Source organism: Heterodontus francisci, chromosome 35 (assembly GCF_036365525.1).
Source record: "Heterodontus francisci isolate sHetFra1 chromosome 35, sHetFra1.hap1, whole genome shotgun sequence".
Classification (NCBI taxonomy): domain Eukaryota; kingdom Metazoa; phylum Chordata; class Chondrichthyes; order Heterodontiformes; family Heterodontidae; genus Heterodontus; species Heterodontus francisci.
Genome location: NC_090405.1, coordinates 56,033,310 through 56,057,445, shown reverse-complemented (window position 1 = coordinate 56,057,445; position 24,136 = coordinate 56,033,310). Strand labels below are relative to the sequence as shown.

Below are 24,136 nucleotides of genomic sequence, written 5' to 3'. Positions count from 1 at the left end.
GGTCTAAAGGGATCAAAGGGTATGGTGCAAAAGCGGGAACAGGTTACTGAGTTGGATGATCAGCCATGATCATAATGAATGGCGCAGCAGGCTCGAAGGGCCGAATGGCCTACTCTTGCCATTCGGCCCATCCTGTCCAAACCAGTCGACAAGTAGCCATCCAGCCTAACCCGTCTTTCCAGCTCTTGGTCCGTAGCCGTGCAGGATAGGGCGCTTCAAGTGCATATCCAAGTACGTTTTAAATGTTATGAAGGTTTCTGCCTCTACCAACCTTTCAGGCAATGAATTCCAGATCCCCAACACACTCTGGGTGAAAAAATTTCCCTTTGAATCCCCTCTAAACCCCTTAACTACACCCCTGGATACGGACGCCTCAACTATGGGGAATCGGGCTTTCCTATCCACTCTATCTAGACCCCTCAGAATGTTATACACTTCAATTAGGTCTCCCCTCACCCTCTACTGTTCCAAAGAAAACAACACTAACCTATCCAATCTTTCCTCATAACTAAGATTCTTGAGACCAGACAACATCCTTGTAATCTGCTCAGTACCCTCTCCAGTGCAATCACATCTTTCATATCGTGTGATGACCAGAATTGCATGCAGTACTCCAGCTGTGGCCTACGAACATATGAATTAGGAGCAGGAGTAGGCCACTTGGCCCTTCGAGCCTGCTCAGCCATTCAACAAGATCACGGCTGATCTGACTGTAACTTCGACTCCACATTCCTGTCTATCCCCGATAACCTTTCACTCCCTTGATTGTCAAGAATCTATCTACCTCTGCCTTAAAAATATTTAAATACTACTCCCACTGCCCTTTTGAGGAAGAGAATTCCAAAGAGTCACGACCCTCAGAGAAAAAATTGCTCCTCATCTCTGTCTTAAATGTGTGACCCCTTATTTTTAAACAGTGACTCCTAGTTCTAGATTCTCCCACAAGGAGAAACATTCTTTCCACATCCACCCTGTCAAGACCCCTCAGGATCTTATATGCTTCAATCAAGTCACCTCTTACTCTTCTAAACTCCAGCGGATACAAGCCTAGCCTGTCCAACCTTTCCTCATAAGACAACCCGCCCATTCCAGGTAGCGGTCTCGTAAACCTTCTCTGCACTGCTTCCAACGCATTTACATCTTTCCTTAAATAAGGAGACCAGTACTGTACACAGTACTCCAGATGTGGTGTCACCAATGCCCTGTTTCGCTGAAGCATAACCTCCCTACTTTTGTATTCAATTTCCCTCACAATAAACAGTAACAATCTATTAGCTTTCCCAATTACTTGCTGTACTTGCATAATGACATTTTGCGATTCATTCACTGGGACACCCATATCCCTCTGCATCCGAGATCTCTGCAATCTCTCACCATTTAGATAATATGCCTCTTTTTAATTCTTCCTGCCAAAATGGACAATTTCACATTCTCCCATATTATACTCCACTCTAACTAGTGTTTTATATAGTCCCAACATAGCCTCCCAGCTCTTATATTCTATGCCTCAGCTAATAAAGGCAAGTATCCCATATGTCATGTCACTGAACTAGTAATCCAGAGGATAAAAGCAAAATACTGCGGATGCTGGAAATCTGAAATAAAAACAAGAAATGCTGGAACCACTCAGCAGGTCTGGCAGCATCTGTGAAAAGAGAAGCAGAGTTAATGTTTCGGGTCAGTGACCCTTCATCGGAACCAGAGGCCCAGAGTAATCCAGAGGTCCAGGCTAATGTACTTGAGACAGGGGTTCAAATTTCACCATAACAGCTAGTGGAATTTAAAGTCAGGTAATTAATATAAAGTCTGGAATTAAAAGCTAGTCTCAGTAATGGTGCCATGAAACTATCGATCGTCGTAAAAACCCATCTGGTTCACTAATGTCTTTTAGGGAAAGAAATCTGCTGTCCTTACCTGGACTGGCTTACATGTGAACCCAGACCCAGAGCAATGTGGTTGACTCTTAAATGCCCTCTGAAATGGCCTAGCAAGCTACTCAGTGGTCAAGGGCAATTAGGGATGGGCAACAAATGCTGGCCTTGCCAGTGATGCCAACATCCTGTGAAAGAATAAAAAAGCCAGCTTCAGGGATCTGTGGACATGCACCCCAAGGTCCCTCTGCTCCTCTACATTTCTCAGTATCTTATCATTTATTGTGTTTTCCCTTGCTTTGTTAGTCTCCCCCATATGCATCACCTCACACTTCTCTGCATTGAACTTCATTTGCCCCCATTCCGCTCACCTGACTAGTCCATTGATATCTTCCTGCAGTCTACAGCTTTCTTCTTCATTATTAACCACATGGTGAATTTTTGTATCACCTACAAACTTCTCAATCATACCCACTACACTCAAGTCCAAATCATCGATGTAAACCACAAAAAGCAAGGGACTTAGTACTGAGCCCTGCGGAACTCCACTGGAAACGGCCTTCCAGTCACTAAAACACCCATCCACATTACCGTTTGCTTCCTGCCTCTGAGCCACTTTTAGATTCAACTTGTCACTATGCCATAGATCCCATGGGCTTTTACATTCATGACCAGTCTGCCATGTGGGACGTTATCAAAAGCCTTGCTAATATCCATATAGACTATATCCAATGCACTACCCTTATCCACCCTCCCTGTTACCACCTCAAAAAATTCCATCATGTCAGACAGCCACATCCTTCCCTGAACAAACCAGTGCTGTCTTTCATTAATCCGTGGTTTTTCTAAATGAAGATTTATCCTGTCCCTCAGAACTTTTTCCAATAATTTTCCCACCACCAAGATAAGGCTGACTGACCTGTAATTACTTGGTCTATCCCTTTCGCCCTTTTTAAGCAATGGTATAGCGTTAGCTATCCTACAGTCCTTTGGCACCACACCTGTAGCCAGAGAGGATTGGAAAATGATGGTCAGAGCCTCCACTATTTCTTCTCTTGCTTCCCTTAAAAGCCTAGAATATATTTTGACCGGACCTGGGGATTTCTACACTTTCAAAGATGTTAAACCCCTTAATACTTCCTCTTTCATTATGTTAACTTCATCTACTATTTCACACTCCTCCTCCTTGCAATCTCTGTATCGTCCCTTCCTTTTGTGAAAACAGATGCAAAGTATTCACCAAGACCCATAAAAAAGGTCCTTCACCTCCATAAAGAGGTTAACCTTATGGTCCCTAATAGGCTCTATCTTTTCTTTAGTTATCCTCTTGCTCATTATTTATTTTTAAAAAATCTTTGGGCTTTTCTTGATTTTACTTGTCAAAGCTTTTCAAGGCCTCTCTTTGCTTTGCTAATTTCCTTTTTAATTTCACAGCTACATTTTTTACACTCCTCTAGGTGTCCTGCAGTATTGAGCCCTCAGTATCTGCCATAAGCTTCCCTTTTTTTTAAACCTTCTTTAAGCCCCTGACATCAGGGGGCTCTGGACTTGTTAGCCCCTCCTTTTTTCTTTAAGGGAACATACTTGCTCTGAACCCTAGCTAGGGTTCTTTGAATGCCTCCCACTGATCTGGCAATGATTCACCTTCTTGTAGCAGTTTCCAGTCCACATCAGTTAAATCACATATCAGCTTAGTACTGGTCCATCTTTGTCCTTTTCCATAACTACCCTAAATGTAACGGAATTATGATCACTTCCATCAAAATGCTACCCAACTGATACCCTTTCCACCTGCCCAGCTTCATTCCATAAAGCTAAGTCCAGAACCATCCCCTCTCTTTGGGCTTTGCTATGTGTTGGTTACAAAAAAAAAGGTTCTCCTGAATGCAGTTTAAGAATTCTGCTCCCTCTGTACCTTTCACACTAACTCTATCCCAGTTAATATTAAGGTAGTTGAAATCCCCCACTGTTACTGCCCTATTGTTTTTGCACTTCTCAGAGATTTGCCTACATATTTGCTCTTCTATCTCCCTCTGACTGTTTGGGGATCTATAGTATATTCAAAATTAGAGTGATGGAGTTGGTAGCTAGGGAACGGAGTTTGCAGTGGGGACTGAAGACAACAGCTTCAGTCTTCGCAATATTTAGTTGGAGGAAATTTCCGGATGTTGGACAAGCAGTCTGATAAGTTAGAGACAATGGAGGGGTTGAGGGGGTGGTGGTGAGTGGAACTGGGTGTCGTCAGCCTATATGTGGAAACTGATGATGTGTTTTCGGCTGAAGGAATACATTACATTAGGATATACAGCACAGGAACAGGCCATTCAGTAGAATCAGTCCATGCTGGCTTTTATGCTCCTCTCGAGCCTCCTCCTGTCTTTCCTCATCTAATTTATCATCGTAACCCTCTATTCCCTTCTCCTTCATATGCTTGTCTAGCTAGTGCATTTATACTATGAGCTTCAACCATTCCTTGTAGTAGTGAGTTCTACATTCTCACTACTCTGTGGGTAAAGAAGTTTCTTCTGAATTCCGTATTGGACTTTCTATTGACCATCTTATATTGATGACCTCTAGTTATGCTCTTCCCCACAAGTGGAAACATTCTCTCTGTATCCACTCTATCAAAACCTTTCATAATTTTAAAGCCTTCTATTTGGTCACCCTTCAGCCTTCTTTTTTCAATAGAAGAGATCCAGCCTGTTCATCCTTTCCTGATAGGAATACCCATGCATTTCTGGTGTAATTCTTATAAATGTTCTTTGCACCCTCTCCCGTTCTTCTATATCTTTTTCACAATCTGGTGACCAGAACTGCAGGCAGTACTCTAAATGCGGTCTAAGGTTCAATACAGTTTAGCATAACCTCCCTACTTTTCAATTCTATACCTCTAAAAATAAAGCCGAATGCTTTGTCTTCTTTATGGCCTTGCTAACATGAGGGGCAGCGTGTAGATGAAAAATAGGAGGAGGCCACGGATAGGGTCTTGGGGTACACCAGAGGTAACTGTGGGAGTTGGAAGAGAAGCCATGGCACGTGATTCTACAATTGGATAGATAAAATTGTAAACAGATGAGTGCAGTCCCACCCAGTCTACACCCTTAAGGGAGTGGAGATGAGGGCTGTACCGGTGGAATGACCAACTTGAGAGTAACGGTTTAATGGGGACTAGGGCAGTAAAGGTGGAGATGAGGGTGTGATTGAGCAGATTAGTGCAACAGGATTGTCATGGTGAATGGTGGGCCAAAGGCTAGATAGTTAGGAATTTGGAAGTGCAGATGTGTACAACTTGGAGTTTTTTTCCAGGGACAGACAGAGAACGAAGTGGACATTGGAGAGCAATATAAGAGAGGTGATCAGAGATGACCTTCTCTGTGACTGGCACAATGCAAGTTGCGAGGCCACGTGAGATGGCAAGGTCAAGGGGGTGGCTGAGAATAAGTAGGAGACTTCATGTAGAGAGAGAGATTAAAGGAGGATAGGAGGGCATAAACTCTGGGATTTTAACGCAGCCCTTTAAAATTTATTGCATCCCCTCTCAAATGTACTCCTTCTCCCTCAACATCCTTCTCCAACTTGTATAAAATAGAAACAGAAAATGCTGAAAACACGTAACAGGTCAGTCAGCATCTGCAGAGAGAACAGACAAGTCTACATTTTGGGTGAGGACCTGAAATGTTCACTCCTTTGATCTCTCCACAATGCTGACTGACCTGCTTCGTATTTCCAGCATTATTTTTGCTTCAGATTTCCAGATTTTGCAGGTTTTCTTTTGCTTTTTGATTATTTAATGCAATACTTATCTTCCGGGAGTGGAGTGGAGAGGAGCGGACCTGCAGGGAGAACGCCATGAGAGGAGCAGATAAATAGAGACCGAGGATCGCGGCCTAGACACGTACCTTCGGGAGCGGAGTGGAGAGCAGCGGACCTGCGGGGAGAACGCCGAGAGAGGAGTGGATAAACAGAACTTGAGGATCGCGGCCTAGACACGTATCTTCGGGAGCGGAGTGGAGAGCAGCGGACTTGAAGGGAGAACGCCAAGAGAGGAGCGGAATAAATAGAGCCGGGGATCGTGGCCTAAACAGGTACCTTCCGGGAGCGCAGAGCAGTCCGGGTGCACCGGAATTTTGAGAAATGAAAAAAAAGTCAGTGACATCACAGGAAAGCTGCAAGGTGATTGGTTGGGTAAGTAACAGCTGTTAGTGCCTGTAAATAGCTTAACAAAATAAGAGGAAAGTTTTTTTTTTAAAAATACCCTAAAACCTACCGTATAAGTGATGAGATTAGTACTACTAAAGTGTGTTTTTTTTTTAATTAGTGTAATTTATTAGGGACTTGAGATTGTAGTGGGTAGTGTTTGGAGTAGAACAAGGCCCCTAGCATAATTAGTATTTTTTAATTAAAGGGAGTAAATAAGTAATCTAAAGGCAAGTCATGGCAGGAGAGCTCGCACCCATGATATGCTCCTCCTGCGCTATGTGGAAAATCAGTGACGCTTCCAGTGTCCCTGATGACCATGTGTGCAGGAAGTGCATCCATCTGCAGCTACTGGCTACCGGCATTACGGAGCTGGAGCTGAGGGTGGATTCACTGTGGAGCATCCGTGATGCTGAGATCGTCGTGGAGAGCACGTTTAGCAAGGTCATCACACCGTAGGCAAACGCTGCAAAGGCAGGAAGGGAATGGGTGACCACAGGGCAGAGTAGAGGAAGGCAGGTAGTGCAGGAGTTTCCTGTGGCCATCCCCCTCTCAAAAAGATATAGCGCTTTGGATACTGTTGGGGGTGTTGGCTCAGGGGAAAGCAGCAAGAGCCAAGTTCATGGCATCATGGGTGGCTCTGCTGCAGAGGAAGGGAGGAAGAAGAGTGGCAGGGCTACAGTGATAGGGGATTCAATCGTAAGGGGAACAAACAGGTGTTTCTGCGGCCGCAAAGGTGACTCCAGGATGGGATGTTGCCTCCCTGGTGCCAGGGTCAAGGATGTCACGGAGCAGCTGCAGGACATTCTGAAAGGGGAGGGTGAACAGTCAGAGGTCGTAGTATACATTGGTGCCAACAAGATATGTAGAAAGAGGGATGAGGTCCTGCAACAAGATTTTAGGGAGCGAGGTAGCAGATTAAAAAGCAGGACCTCAAAAGGTTGTAATCTCTGGATTACTCCCAGTGCCATGTGTTAGTGAGTATAGGAATAGGAGGATACAGCAGATAAATGCGTGGCTGAAGAGATGGTGCAGGAGGGAGGATTTAGATCACTGGGTCTGTTTCTGGCGAAGGTGGGACCTGTGCAAGTTGAGCGGGTTGCACCGGAACCGGACCAACATCCTTGCTGGGAAGTTTGCTGTTGGGGGGTGAAGGGAGTTTAAACTAATTTGGCAGGGGGATGGGATACAGAGTGAAGGTACAGTAGGGGGTGATGCACAGTCAAATATAGAACAGAAACTGAGTCAGTCTGGAAGGCAGAGCAAATATAGACCTGTTAAGGCACAAGTGAATATTGCAAGGTTGGTTTACATCTATTTTAACGCAAGGAGTCTAACTAGAAAGGCAGATGAATTGAGGGCGTTTATTAACACAAGGGAATATGATATTATTGCTATCACAGAGAAATGGTTAAGGGAAGGGCAGGGCTGGCAGCTCAATATTCCAGGGTATAGAATCTTTAGGCGTGACAGGGGAGGGTGTAAAAGGAGGTGGCATTGCACTGTTTATCAAGGAGTCAATTACTGCAGTAAGGAGGGATGATATCTTAGAAGGTTCCTCAAATGAGGCCATATGTGTAGAAATTAAGAACAAAAAGGGGGCAATCATTTTGCTGGGAGTGTACTACAGGCCTCCAAATTGTCAGGGAGAGACAGAGGAGCAGATACGTAGGCAAATCTCAGAGAGGTGTAAAAAATAATAGGGTAATGATAGTAGGAGATTTCAACTTCCCCAATATCAACTGCGATAGTCTTGGTTCAAAAGGCTTAAAGGGGGCGGAATTCTTAAAGTACATACAGGAGAGCTTTCTGAGCCAGCACGTAGAAAGCCCTGCAACAGAAGAGGCGGTATTGGACCTAATCCCGGGGAATGAAGCCAGACAAGTGGTAGAAGTGTCAGTGGGGAAGCATTTCAGAGATCGTGACCATAACTCTAAGATTTAAGGTAGTTATGGAAAAGGACAAGGATGGACCGGAAATAAAGGTACTTTTGTTTTTAATTCATTCATGGGATGTGGACGTCGCTGGCTAGGCCAGCATTTATTGCCCATCCCTAATTACTCTTGAGAAGGTGGTGGTGAGCTGCCTTCTTGAACCGCTGAAGTCTATGTGGGGTAGGTACATCCACAGTGCTGTTAGGAAGGGAGTTCCAGGATTTTGACCCGGCGACTGTGAATGAACGGCGATATAGTTCCAAGTCAGGATGGTGTGTGACTTGGAGGGAAACCTGCAGGTGGTGGTGTTCCCATGCATCTGCTGCCCTTGTCCTTCTAGTTGGTAGAGGTCGCGGGTTTGGAAGGTGCTGTTGAAGGAGTCTTGGTGCGTTGCTGCAGTGCATCTTGTAGATGGTACACACTGCTGCCACTGTGTGTCAGTGGTGGAGGGAGTGAATGTTTGTAGATGGGGTGCCAATCAAGTGGGCTGCTTTGTCCTGGTTGGTGTTGAGCTTCATAAGTGTTATTGGAGCTGCACCCATCCAGGCAAGTGGAGAGTATTCCATCACACTCCTGACTTGGGAGAATTGCGGGAAGGCTGATTTCAATATGATAGAACAGGATCTGGGCAAAGTGGACTGGGAGCAGCTACTGGTAGGAAAGTCTACATCAAACCAGTGGGAGTCAATGAAAAAAGAAATAGTGAGAGTTCAGGGCCAACATGTTCCTATAAAGGTGAAGGGTAGGACCAAAAGGTCCAGGGAACCTTGGATGTCAAGGGATATAGAGGATTGGACAAGGAAAAAAAAAAGGTGGCTTATGGCAAATTCAAAGCGCTGAAAACAGCGGAGGCCCGAGAGGAGTATAGAAAGTGTAGGGAGGTACTTTAAAAAGTGCATTAGGAAAGCGAAGAGGGGGCATGAAAAAATACTGGCGGGCAAGATAAAGGAAAATCTAAAGGCATTTTATAAGTATATTAAGGGCAAGAGGATAACCAGGGAAAGAGCATGGCCCAGAGTGGCAGTCTGTGTGTGGAGCCGGAGGACAAAGGTGACGTTTTAAATAATTACTTTTCATCTGTGTTCACTATGGAGAAGGACGATGTAGGTGTAAAGATCAGGGATGGGGATTGTGATATACTTGAACAAATTAGCATAGACAGGGAGGAAGTAATAGCTGTTTTAGTGGGCTTAAAAGTGGATAAGTCCCCAGCTCAGATGAGATGTATCCCAGGCTGTTATGTGAGGCAAAGGAAGAGATAGCGGGGGGCTCTGACACAAATTTTCAAATCCTCTCTGACCACAGGAGAGGTACCAGAGGACTGGAGGACAGCGAATACGGTACCATTATTCAAGAAGGAGAGTAGGGATAAACCAGGTAATTACAGGCCAGTGAGTCTAACAGCAGTGGTAGGGAAACTATTGGAAAAACTTCTGAGGGACACGATTAATCTCCACTTGGAGAGGCAGGGATTAATCAAGGATAGTCAGCATGGCTTTGTCAGGGGGAGATCGTGTCTAACAAACTTGATTGAATTTTTCGAGGAGGTGACTAGATGTGTAGATAAGAGTAAGGCAGTTGATGTAGTCTACGTGGACTTCAGTAAGGCTTTTGATAAGGTCCCGCATGGGAGATTGGTTAAGGTGGTAAGAGCCCATGGGATCCAGGGCAATTTGGCAAATTGGATCCAAAGTTAGCTTAGTGACAGGAGGCAGAGGGTGATGGTCGAGGGTTGTTTTTGCGAGTGGAAGCCTGTGACCAGTGGTGTACCGCAGGGATCGGTGCTGGGACCCTTGCTGTTTGTAGTGTACATTAATGATTTAGATGTGAATACAGGAGGTATGATCAGTAAGTTCGCAGATGACACGAAAATTGATGGTGTCGTAAATAGTGAGGAGGAAAGCCTTCGATTACAGGACGATATCGATGGGCAGGTAAAATGGGCACCGCAGTGGCAAATGGAATTTAATCCTGAAAAGTGTGAGGTGATGCATTTTGGGAGGACCAACAAGGCAAGGGAATATACAGTGGATGGTAGGACCCTAGGAAGTACAGAAGGTCAGAGGGACCTTGGTGTACTTGTCCATAGATCACTGAAGGCAGCAGCACAGGTAGATAAAGGTGGTTAGGAAAGCATATGGGATACTTGCCTTTATTAGCCGAGGCATAGAACATAAGAGCAGGGAGGTTATGATGGAGCTGTATAAAATGCTAGTTAGGCCACAGCTGGAGTACTGTGTACAGTTCTGGTTGCCACACTATAGGAAGGATGTGATTGTACTTGAGAGGGTCCAGAGGAGATTCACTGGCATGTTGCCTGGGCTGGAGCATTTCAGCTATGAAGAGAGCCTGGATAGCCTAGGGTTGTTTTCCTTAGAACAGAGAAGGCTGAGGGGTGACCTGATTGAGGTATACAAAATTATGAGGGGCATTTATAGGATAGATAGGAAGAAACTTTTTCGCTTAGCGGTGAGATCAATAACCAGGGGCCACAGAACTAAGGTAAGGGACAGGAGGTTTAGAGGGGATTTGAGGAAAACATTTTTCACCCAGGGGGTGGTTGGAATCTGGAACACACTGCCTGAAGGGGTGGTAGAGGCAGGAACTCTCACAACATTTAAGAAGTATTCAGTTGTGCACTTGAAATACCGTAGCATACAAGGCTACGGGCCAAGTGCTGGAAAATGGGATTAGAATAGATAGGTGCTCGATGGCCGGCACAGACACGATGGGCTAAAGGGCCTGTTTGTGTGCTGTATAACTCGATGATTCTCTGTGTCTCTATGGTGCATGACTATACTCATCCATTATATGCTGAGTTCTGATGCTCACTATACTAATTATAAAGGAGCTCTTGGTACCTGCTGTCTCCCTCGGGAAAGGCTAACGTTTGAAACAAACATTCATACCAAATGACCAACTTGTGACCATCTTGATTGGGGTGAGGAGTAATTGGGATCTCTGGTATCAAGTTAGCCCCAATATGAAATGCCCAACAATGGAAGGATGCAACAGTAAATCATCTGTGTGGACTCAGTAATCCAATCTGTGAGCCAGATGCACAGTCCTCCAATAGACCGCCCAACTGTCTCATTAATGATTTCTGGGAGGGTATGCCAATCGGTCGATTATTCTTCTTGTTTCAGCTTTAGACAACCTGTGTCCCAATAAGCAGGGTTATCCTATCTGGGGAAGCAGCAGGCAGCTTACCACTGTTCTGTGCTGGGAAGCTGCATCATTTGATAACATTTGAGTTGATAAAATTCCAGCCGTGTCCCTGAGCACATTTGAATCCCTAGGACTAGATTGTTGCCAAATTGTGCATAAACTGTCTGGATTAGATAAATGGGGCAGGTACCCTGTATAGAGAGAGGGTCTGTACTTCACATTGGGCCAGCAGAAACTCTACTTGTGTGGGTTCCTCAGTTATTTGGTTTGAAGACTTAAACAGTGATGGGTGACAATATAAAACTGTCTCCATTTTATATTACAGAGGCTTCTTTCATATTTATAAGGGTGATTCTATCTGAAGCAGCTTTTGATATTCTTGACTGCCAACACTGTGGAATCCACTCTATTTACACTGTGGGCTAGATTCAACACCAAGTATCTGGGGAAGTCGAGAAAGTCAGCAAGCAGGAAATCACATTGCAGGCCTCTGTAGGCAGGCTCACAATTCAGCTTGTCATGCCCATAAAAACAAAGGTAGCTTGTTACATTCCTGCTTCAATTCTCCTGCATCTGAAGCAGTGTTGGAAAATTAGTTCTTTGAATGGGTCTTGGCACCTCTGGCACTGCTGCCAAAATCTGCAGGAGAACTGTGAAGTAGTATGAAATAGTGTTTATCGGAGTATAATCTTGTGCATATTAAAATATACGGATGCATTTCAAGGAAACTATCAAGACTAACTGGTAAAAATCTGGTTCAGGATTTCACCTGAAGATATTTCCACAGCCTGTTCACAGCGATGTTCTTGCCCAGCATCCATCAGTAGAACTTTGCCAATAGGGGTCACTGCACAACAGTAAGGAATGGGCATTTTTGAAGAATTTTCCCTCCTGCCTTCATTACAGCATGAAAGACACCGTACATCACTTTTTGCTGAGTTACACTCTCTCACTAAAACCTAGGATTTTGCAAGTTATCTACTAAATGTGCTGAGGTGACAATTCTAACTTGAGCTCCCTCAACTGCCAGTAAGCAAAGGTGCAGAACACAACCATATAGATCAGACATCTTAGGTTCAATTTTCAGTCTGTGTTGAGTTTGCTGATCCCAGCCATTGCCTTCAGCTTTTCTGTCATAATGATAGGAGGTGGAAGGTGCAGAGGAGTGGAATTCTTCAAAAATTCACACTCCTTATTCTTGTGCAGTGACCAATGTTGGCAATTTTAGAATCAGGCTCAACTGTGCTGTCCTCACATTGGCTGAATAACCCAACATTTACTATGCAGGCTCACAAATCCAGAATACATTTCGGCAAAGTACCAGAGGAGTGAGTATCAGTATTCACAGCACCAGATCTCAGTGTCAGTGGCTCCAGGAGAAAGGTGCAGGGTTCAAATTGAAGAGAAGAATTTAAAAAAAGGTAAGTAATTTTGCATTTGCTCAGGATGCAAACATTTGTACATCCAACATGTGGCAAGTAAGTTACAGTCAAGACCTCCACAGCACTTCAATAATGTTTTTTTTAAGCTATCTAAGTAAAAATGCAATGGTTTGAGGCAAAACTACTCGGTTTAAAAGGGAAATAATATAACTATAGTCAACGAACTGAAAATTTACACGAATAAATTATACTGATGCATGTTGAATCTATTACTTTACAGAGTCAGCCTTGCAAAGTCAAGATAACAGAATGAAATGTGAAAGACTGCCCACTCCTTTTTCTTTATTTCCAAAATATACTTTATTCATAAAAATCTGTAAAAAAATATATTACCAAGTAATGTAGTTTCAAACAGCAGCAAGTCAAAAAATACAAACAGTGCAAAGGTGATCAGTTTCCTTCAACACAATCATGGGTTGCCTCACAACCTTTCCATTTCAATTGTCATGCCATATACATATTTACATTTTACAACAAACAAAAATTTTCCCGATACAGTTCGAGGGGTTTCCCATGGAACCAGCCCCTCAGTTCAGCTTGGTGGGGGGACCTTACACAGTGGTCTTTCCCCATTGAGTCTTTGCTGCGGCTGCCCCAAGCTTTAGTGCATCCCTCAGCACATAGTCCTCGACCTTGGAATGTGCCAGTCTGCAACATTCAGTCGTGGATAACGCTTTGCGCTGGAAGACCAGCACGTTTTGGGCAGACCAAAGGGAGTCTTTCACCGAATTGATGGTCCTCCAGCAGCAGTTGATGTTTATCTCGGTGTGCGTCCCGGGGAACAGCCCATAGAGCTCAGACTCCTGTGTTACAGAGCTGCTTGGGATGAACCTCGACAAGAACCAATGCATCTCTTTCCAAACCTGCTATGCAAAGACACATTCCAGAAGGAGGTGGGCAACTGTCTCTTCCCCACCACAGCCACCGCGGGGGCATTGTGCGGAGAGGGTGAGACTTCGGGCGTGCAGGAAGGATCTGAGGGGAGGGCTCTTCTCACCACCAGCCAAGCTACATCTTGGTGCTTGTTTGAAAGTTCTGGTGGTGAGGCATTCCGCCAAATGACTTTGACGGTCTGCTCAGGGAACCATCCAACAGGATCCACCATCTCCTTTTCCCATAGGGCCTTGAGGACGTTCCGTGCAGACCACTGCCTGATGGATCGGTGGTCAAAGGTGATTTTCCGCAGAAACTGCTCCACGAAGGATAGGTGGTATGGCACAGTCCAACTGGATGGAGCGTTCCGCGGCAATGTGACCAGGCCGATCACTGCTCCCACATGCTCAGCTTGTGTTGAACCCTGGCTACTCGCTCCCTCCATGTTTTGGTGCACACCCCGACCCTTCCGAACCATATCCCCAGCACCTTCAGGTAGTCTGATCTGACGGTGAAGGGGACAAAGGATCGGTCAGCCCAGTTCCCAAAGAACATGGCCTCACTCTTGCCGTGGTTAACTTTGGCTCCCGAGGCCAGTTCAAACTGGTCGCAGATGCTCATCAGTCTGCGTACAGACAGCGGATCAGAGCAGAAGACGGCGACGTCATCCATGTACAGGGAGGTTTTTACCTGAGTGCCTTCACTGCCTGGGATTGTCACCCCTCTGATGCTCGCATCCTTCCTAATAGACTCAGCAAACGGTTCAATACAGCAAACAAACAAGACCGGGGAAAGAGGACAGCCCTGTCTGACTCCAGATTGGATCGTGAAACTTTCCGATTCCCACCCATTGATTGAGACTGCGCTACTGATGTTTGTGTAGAGCAGTTTGATCCAATTGCAGATTCCATCCCCAAACCCCATTTTGGAAAGCACGTCCAACATGTAGGTGTGCGATATCCTGTCAAAAGCCTTCTCCTGGTCCAGGCTGATGAGGCAGGTGTCCACCCTCCTGTCCCGTATGTAGGCGATCGTATCCCTGAGTAGCGCGAGACTATCGGAGATCTTCCTGCCGGGTACAGTACAGGTCTGATCAGGGTGGATCACCAACTCCAGAGCAGACTTGACTCGACTGGCTATGACTTTGGGCAGAATCTTGTAGTCAACATTAAATAGTGAGATGGGCCGCCAATTTCTGCCCTCTCCCCCTTCTGCTTGTAGATGAGGGTGATGATGCCTTTCCTCGTGGATTCTGACATGCTGCCGGCCAGGAGCATACTCTCGTATACTTCCAGCAGGACCAAGCCGACCCAGTCCCATAGGGCCGAATACAACTCAACCGGTAAGCCATCGCTTCCGGGAGTTTTACTCGTCTCGAAAGACTCGACGGCCTTTGTCAGCTCGTCCAGAGTTAGCGGCTTGTCCAGTCTCTCCTTCGTGCTGTCATCTAAGACCTCTGTGACAGATGACAAGAAGGACTGGGAGGCTCCGCTGTCTGTGGGCTTCGCGTCCTACAGCCCAGCATAAAAGGATTTGCTGATCCTTAGTGTGTCGGACTGCGAAGACGTTACCGAGCCATCCTCTTCCTTCAGGCTGCTGATAACGGAGCTCTCTCTGTGTACCTTTTGGAAGAAGTAACGCGAGCACGTCTCATCCTGCTCAATGGAGCGGACTCTGGACCGGAAGATGATCTTGGAGGCCTCCGTGGCAAACAGCGAGGCCTGCTGGCTCTTCACCTCTTCGAGGTCCTCCTTGACCTCGACCCCCATCGACTGCAGCCGGAGCAGATTTTGCATACTTTTCTGGAGTCGGGACATTTCCCTCTGTCTCTCCCTCGCCCTCTGAACCCCTTTGCGGATGAAGAACCTCTGTCCTTGGTCTGATGGCCTTCCTCCTTGCAGTTCTTGCAGACAACCGTGCTGCAGTTAGCTGCCACGTGACCAGATTTGCCACAGGTGCAACAAACTCTGGGCTACCCAGCGTAGACCAAGAAGCTTCGACTTCCCCCGATAGCGAAGCTGGAGGGAGGGTGGATCATGGCTCCATTGGCATCGACCTTCAAGGGCACCTTGACCTGCGCTTGCTGGTCCAAATCCCAAAGGGGTCCTTGACATCAGTGCTGCTTCTAACCACCTCGACGTACCTGGCGAGAAAGGTGAGTACATCCACCACCAGAACATGGGGGTTGTAGAGGTGAATTGTCACCACCCGGTCATGTTGTGACGGAAGCGTGAAAAGCGGCTCCGCTGTGAGGATGGACAGAGGCGCCCGGTCCCCTTTCTCTTTGAACGCCTTCAGGAACTTGGTGCATCCCGCCACATTCTTCAACGTCACGTCGAAACATCCACTGCTGGGGAAATCCTGCAGGCAGAACACGTCCGTAGCTTGAAATCCACAGCAATTGATGATGATTTTCTTGATGAAGAAAGTGCGATCGACTAGTGCATCTCCTTCCTTGTCCTTCACGACCACCCGAACGGTGTTCCACACTCCCTGGCCTGAAGCTCGAAGATTGATTGTCGCCATTTCATTCAAAGCCGAACGAGGATCAAAAGCCACTGATCATGGTTTCTCCTCTTCCAAATAAGTACTGAAAAGAACAGATACTACACTTGATCTTAGCAAAAAGGCTGAGAAGGACAGCCCACTCCAAATACATGAACAATGACTTGAGCTATGTTTTCAGCATAGCCTCCATTATAAGGATTCCAGCATTTTATATGTCGGCAAGCTACAAACAGATCATACTATTCAATTATATAAACAACCAACGGCAGTGTTGCAGTTTTATTCAACAACAGGAGGATAATGTTGAGAATAAAGATACACTATTATTTTAACTGTGGCCAACATCTGAAATTTGAAGCAGTAAATTTTGATCAGTTATCTAAAAACCACTTCCTCTCTTTTTTTCATATGCTTGTTGAGTTGAAAAGCCCAGTTATTTTTAACTATTACATTTGTGCAGATGCCATCACAGCAGTTTTCTTTCCACGTGGGAGTTTGTGAGGATGAATCATATTTGCTCTAGTACGTAAGACTCGTCTAGCTCGAATGTATTTTTGAATTATTTTCCAATATTGCCGAGATTTCATGTTTTCTGTGCACTCTTTATCTTAATTGCTTAATATATGGGGTCTTCCTCATTCTGGCTAAATCCAGGTGAGCAATTGTGAGAACCAACATGTCGTCCTTTTTCAAAAGGTTGATGGCAACCATTATCCATCTGCCTGTATATAATTCTCCTTTCTTGAACAAACACCAAAGAACAGTACAGCACAGGAACAGGCCATTCGGCCCTCCAAGCCTGCGCCAATCTTGATGCCTGTCTAAACTAAAACCTTCTGCACTTCAGGGGTCCGTACACCTCTATTCCCATCCTATTCATGTATTTGTCAAGATGCCTCTTAAACGTCTCTATGGTACCTGCTTCCACCACCTCCCCCGGCAACAAGTTCCAGGCACTCTCCACCCTCTATGTAAAGAACTTGCCTCGCAAATCCCCTCTAAACTTTGCCCCTCTCACCTTAAACCTATGTACCCCAGTAATTGACTCTTCCACCCTGGGAAAAAGCTTCTGACTATCCACTCTGTCCATGCCACTCATAACTTTGTAAACCTCTATCAGGTCGCCCCTCCACCTCCGTCGTTCCAGTGAAAACAATCCGAGTTTATCCAACCTCTCCTCATAGCTAATGCCCTCCAGACCAGGCAACATCCTGGTAAACCTCTTCTGTACCCTCTCCAAAGCCTCCACGTCCTTCTGGTAGTGTGGCGATCAGAATTGCATGCAATATTCCAAGTGTGGCCTAACTAAGGTTCTGTACAGCTGCAGCATGACTTGCCAATTTTTATACTCTATGCCCCGACCGATGAAGGCAAGCATGCCATATGCCTTCTTGACTACCTTGTCCACCTGCGTTGCCACTTTCAGTGACCTGTGGACCTGTACGCCCATATCTCTCTGCCTGTCAATACTCCTAAGGGTTCTGCCATTTACTGTATACTTCCCACCTGCATTAGACCTTCCAAAATACATTACCTCACATTTGTCCGGATTAAACTCCAGCTGTCATTTCTCCGCCCAAGTCTCCAACCGATCTATATCCTGCTGTATCCTCTGACAATCCTCATCACTGTCTGCAACTCCACCAACCTTTGTGTCGTCCGCAAACTTACTAATCAGACCAGCTACATTTTCCTCCAAATCATTTATATATACTACAAACAGCAAAGGTCCCAGCACTGATCCCTGCGGAACACCACTAGTCACATCCCTTCATTCAGAAAAGCACCCTTCCACTGCTACCCCCTATCTTCTATGACCAAGCCAGTTCTGTATCCATCTTGCCAGCTCACCTCTGATCCCGTGTGACTTCAACTTTTGTACCAGTCTGCCATGAGGGACCTTGTCAAAGACTTTACTAAGGTCCATATAGATAACATCCACTGCCCTTCCTTCATCAATCATCTTCGTCACTTCCTCAAAAATCTCAATCAAATTAGTGAGACACGACCTCCCCTTCACAAAACCATGCTGCCTCTCGCTAATAAGTTTGTTTGTTTCCAAATGAGAGTAAATCCTGTCCCGAAGAATCCTCTCTAATAGTTTCCCTACCATCGACGTAAGGCTCACCGGCCTATAATTTCCTGGATTATCCTTGCTACACTTCTTAAACAAAGGAACAACATTGGCTATTCTCCAGTCCTCTGGGACCTCACCTATAGCCAATGAGTATGCAAAGATTTCTGTCAAGGCCCCAGCAATTTCTTCCCTTGCCTCCCTCAGTATTCTGGGGTAGATCCCATCAGGCCCTGGGGACTTATCTACCTTAATGCTTTGCAAGACACCCAACACCTCCTCCTTTTTAATAATGAGATGACTGAGACTATCTACACTCCCTTCCCTAGGCTCATCATCCACCAAGTCCTTCTCTTTGGTAAATACTGATGCAAAGTACTCATTTAGTACCTCGCCCATTTCCTCTGGCTCCACACACAGATTCCCTTCTCTGTCCTTGAGTGGGCCAACCCTTTCCCTGGTTACCCTCTTGCTCTTTATATACGTATAAAAAGCCTTGGGATTTTCCTTAATCCTGTTTGCCAATGACTTTTCATGACCCCTTTTAGCCCTCTTGACTCCTTGCTCAAGTTCCTTTCTACTGTCTTTATATTCCTCAAGGGATTTGTCTGTTCCTAGCCTTCCAGCCCTTACGAATGCTTCCTTTATTTTTTTGACTAGGCTCACAATATCCCGCGTTATCCAAGGTTCCCGAAACTTGCCAAACTTATCCTTCTTCCTCACAGGAACATGCTGTCCTGGATTCTAATCAACTGATGTTTGAAAGACTCCCACATGTCAGATGTTGATTTACCCTCAAACAGCCGCCCCCAATCTAAATTCTTCAGTTCCTGCCTAATATTGTTATAATTAGCCTTCCCCCAATTTAGCACCTTCACCCGAGGACTACTCTTATCCTTATCCACAAGTACCTTAAAACCTATGGAATTATGGTCACTGTTCCCGAAATGCTCCCCTACTGAAACTTCGACCACCTGGCCGGGCTCATTCCCCAACACCAGGTCCAGTACGGCCCCATCACTAGTTGGACTATCTACATATTATTTCAAGAAGCCCTCCTGGATGCTCCTTGCAAATTCTGCCCCATCCAAGCCCCTAGCACTAAGTGAGTCCCATCTGTCCCTGAAGAGTGGCACAGGGAGTAATCCCGAGATTACAACCCTAGAGGTCCTGTCTTTTAACTTTCTACCTAACTCCCTAAACTTCCCCCTGCAGGACCTCGTCACTCTTCCTGCTTATGTCATTGGTACCGATGTGTACCACAACCTCTGGCTGTTCACCCTCCCCCTTCAGAATGCCCCCTGTCCGTTCAGAGACATCCTTGACCCTGGCACCAGGGAGGCAACATACCATCTTGAAGTCTCTTTCACATCCACAGAAGCGCCTATCTGTGCTCCTGGCTATAGAGTCCCCTATAACTATTGCTCTTCTGCGCTTTGTCCCTCCCTACTTAACAACAGTACAAGCCGTGGTGCCACAGCTCTGGCTGCTGCTGTTTTCCCTGATAGGCCATCCACCCCAACAGTATCCAAAATGGTATACGTGTTAGTGAGGGGGATAGCCACAGGGCTATTCTTATGCAGCATAAAAGGACTGATGCATCAGTTCTTTACCCAAATAAAGCAAGTACATAATATATTGTATTTGGTTAGTATATTACTTAACTATATACAAATAATCTCTAAGAAGAAGCACAAAGGAATTGGTTGGGAGGGAGGTCAGTTCACCAAAATTATTTTTATTCAAAACTGGAAGATGATTCAACAACATAAATGGTCAATATTTCTTTCCTCTTCACAATCAAGTTACAATACCAAGTTGGGATAAAACATCAGAACTGAGCTGCTAAGTTGCTGGTCATCTTTAGCTGATAAGACAAACAATGCCTGGAATAATTGGAAGAAGGCTCCAAGTGGCATTGGTGAAGATGATGTTTTGAGCAAAATTAACATTAAACCATGATTATCCAAGTGGAACAGTTTTGTCCAATTTGATAAAGATGAAAAAATAGAAGTCAGTTAACCATTTGCCAATTCTCAGTTCCAAAAAAGGACTTGACCCAAGTTCCCCTATTAGCTGTAGCTTTTTGGGACTTGTGTTAGATATCCTTCGACATCAGCATCACTGGCCACTCGTGTACATGAAGCTTCCATACACTGTGATTCAATGTACATCTTGAACTGCTGGTATCTAGTTAAATGATAATATGACTGAGGAGTGGTAATATAATAGCCTCGATAAATATATCGGCCACTGAAATGTCACATTTCTCACAATGTGCATTGCCCTCTCTTTGTGGTTGGTGAAATTAAAAGCATTCTGTCGAGATGGGTGACATGTATAAACCAACAAACTGGTTTAGTTTACAGAAAATAAATGAAGAGAATAGCTTTCATAATGAGAACAGTTATTTTTCTATGCTCCTTTATCACAAAAATAACAAAGACAGAATTTTACTGATGTTGTCGACATAGGCAACTTTCAAGCTAAACTATTCCAAACTTGACTGGTTTCAGACTTGTTTCTGGCTAAGGGTCAGTTACTTATCCCATGGCAAGTGAGATCGAGTTCTCCTAAAGATCATCAGATCCAGAGGTTTGGTCCTCTGACCTGTCAATCACAAACATCTTCAGATTAGACCCACCCTTAGAACGGTATGTAAACAACGTATTTCTTACTGTTCAATTAACTCTGAATAACTAGCTATCAATATGGAATATAAACAATTTTTGTTGATAGCTCAAAAATGTTCAATGTGGGGCAGCACACTGGCGCAGATGGTTAGCACTGCAGCCTCACAGCTCCAGCGACCAGAGTTCGATTCTGGGTACTGCCTGTGCGGAGTTTGCAAGTTCTCCCTGTGACCGCGTGGGTTTTCGCCGGGTGCTCCGGTTTCCTCCCACAGCCAAAGACTTGCAGGTTAATAGGTAAATTGACCATTATAAATTGCCCCTAGTATAGGTAGGTGGTAGGGGGAAGGTGGGGATGTGAGAGGGTAATGGGATTAATGTAGGATTAGTATAAATGGGTGGTTAATGGTCGGCACAGACTCAGTGGGCCAAAGGGCCTGTTTCAGTGCTGTATCTCTAAAGAAAAGAAAAGACTAGTCATTTCAACTTTTCAACTGGCTGAAGCCTTGGACTCATCCCATCACGCCTATGCCAGTGCTATTTTTACTCAGTTCTATGTACCAGAATCCCACTGCCCTGTTCTCGACCTTTTAATCTCATTCCTCAAATGGAAACCGAATACCTTTTTAAATAGTATCAAGATAGACAGCTTTGAGAACTACTTGTGGTAAAGCAAACCATATTCTAAAAATCCTTCTAATCCATTTCCCTTTAAGCTGCTAGAACTAGCTCTATTTGCTCATATTTTGTTCTGGATTTTTTTTTAAAACTGTTTACCCTTAGGAGACCTTTCACAATTTTCAGTATTTGCATGTGGTACAAAGAATTTTTATGTTTAAAGAATGAGGACAGAATCCTGCATCACAAGAGGCTGTTGGGCCCATCATGCCAGCATTCTCTCTCTCAGTCATTCACTTCATCCTATTTCCCTGCCTTGTCCACAGAAGCCTATACATTTTTCTATTTCAAATGTACGTCAACTCCCTTTTTAAAAGCTTTTATAGATTCGGCTTCCATCACTGTTTCTAGTAGGGCGTTGCATCTCCCAACAATCCTCTGGTAAAAGAAAGCTGGCTCACATCTCACTTATTGATGGTCTTAAATTTATGTCTTCTAGTTACTGACTCTTCGTTCAATGGAAATAGATTCCCCACCACAATTGGAGACCCCTTGTAATTTTAAAAAGCCTCTTCAGATCTCTTCTCAGCCTTTCCTGTTCCAGTGAAAAGAACCTCAGTTTCTCTAATCTCTCCTCATATGCCAAGCTTCACATTGAGGATACCTTCCATCATGTTGTGTGGCACTACCACTGTGCTAAGTGGGATAGATTTCGAACAGATCTAGCAATGCAAAACTGGGCATCCATGAGGCGCTGTGGATCATCAGCAGCAGAATTGTACTCAAGTACAATCTGTAACCTCAAGGCCCAGCAAATCCCCCATTCTACCGCTTTCATCAAGCTGGGGGACCGACCCTGGCTCAATGAAGATTGCAGGAGGGCATGCCAGGAGCAGCAGCACACATACCTCAAAATGAGGTGTCAACCTGGTGAAGCTACAACCCAGGACTACTTGCGTGCCAAACAGCGTAAGCAACATGCGATAGACAGAACTAAACAATCACATAACCAAAGGATCAGATCTAAGCTTTGCAATCCTGTCACATCCACTTTATTTATTTTTTATTTATTTAGAGATACAGCACTGAAACAGGCCCTTCGGCCCACCGAGTCTGCGCCAACCAACAACCACCCATTTATACTAACCCTGCAGTAATCTCATATTCCCTACCACCTACCTGCACTAGGGGCAATTTACAATGGCCAATTTACCTATCAACCTGCAAGTCTTTGGCTGTGGGAGGAAACTGGAGCACCCGGCGAAAACCCACGCGGTCACAGGGAGAACTTGCAAACTCCGCACAGTACCCAGAATCGAACCCGGGTCCCTGGAGTGGCTGCGGTGCTAACCACTGCGCCACTGTGCCGCACTTGTGAATGTTGGTGAACAATTAAACAAATAAAAGGAGGAGATGGCTCCACAAATATCCCCGTCCTCAATGATGGGGCAGGCCAGCATATCAGTGCAAAAGATAAGGCTGAAGCATTTGCAACAATCTTCAGCCAGAAGTACCTAGTGGATGATCCATTTCGTCCTCCTCCTGAATCACAGAATTGTTACAGCGCAGGAGGCGGCCATTCGGCCCATTATGTCCACACTGACTCTCTGAAAGAGCGACTCCCTCAGCTCCATTACCCCGCCTTCTCCCTGTAGCCCTGCACATTCTTCCTTTTCATACAACTGTCTAATTCTCTTTTGAATGCTTCAATTGAACCCGCCTCCACCACATTCTCAGGCAACGCATTCCAGACTTTAACCACTCGCTGCGTGAAAAAGTTTTTCCTCATGTCACTTTTGCTTCTCTTGCCAAATACTTCAAATCTGTGCCGTCTCATTCTCGATCCTTTTAGGAGTGGGAACAGTTTCTATCTACTCTGTCCAGATCCCTCATGATTTTGAATACCTCTATCAAATCACCTCTGAGTCTTCTCTTCTCCAAGGAAAACAGTCCTAATTTCACCAATCTATCTTCATAACAGAAATTTCTCGTCCCTGGAACCATTCTCGTGAATCTTTTCTGTACTCTCTCCAATGCCCTCACGTCTTTCCTCAAGTGCGGCGCCCAGAATTGGATGCAATACTCCAGCTGAGGCTGAACTAGTGTCTTATACAAGTTCAATAGAACTTCCTTGCTCTTGTACTCTATGCCCTTATTAATCAAGCCCAGGATACTGTATGTTTTATTAACCCCTCTCTCAACCTGTCCTGCCACCTTCAATAACTTATGCACATATACACCTAGGTCCTTCTGCTCCTGCACCCATTTTAGAATTGTACCCTTCATTCTATATTGTCTCTCCTTGTTCTTCCTACCAAAATGAATCACTTCACATTTCTCTGCACTGAACTTCATCTGCCACCTGTCTGCCAGTCTTCAGCCCATATGATTCACTTCACATCATATCAAGAAACGACTAAAGGCACTAAATACTGCAAAGGCCATGAGCCCTGACAACATTCCAGCAATAGTATTGAAGACTGGTGCTCCAGAACTTGCCGCACTCCTAGCCAAGCTGTTCCAATACAGCTACAACACTGGCACCTACCTGGCAATGTGGAAAATTGCCGAAGTATGTCAATTACCGCCGCATCAGTCTACTCTCAATCATCAGTAAAATGATGGAAGGTATCGTCGACAGTGCTATCAAGCGGCACTTGCTTAGCAATAACCTGCTCACTGACGTTCAGTTTAGGTTCCGCCAGGGCCACTCAGCTCCTGACCTCACTACAGCCTTGGTTCAAACATGGACAAAAGGGCTGAACTCAAGAGGTGAAGTGAGAGTCACTGCCCTTGACATCAAGGCAACGTTTGACCGAAT

General features: G+C 45.2%; 1 protein-coding gene and 1 pseudogene across 4 annotated transcripts in view; both read right to left on the bottom strand.

The window, feature by feature from the left end:
• otud7a (OTU deubiquitinase 7A) overlaps positions 1-24,136 on the bottom strand; it is a 307,458-nt gene that overhangs the window by 207,982 nt on the left and 75,340 nt on the right. The window lies entirely within an intron of this gene.
• Positions 15,993-16,127, bottom strand: LOC137350760 (U2 spliceosomal RNA; annotated as a pseudogene).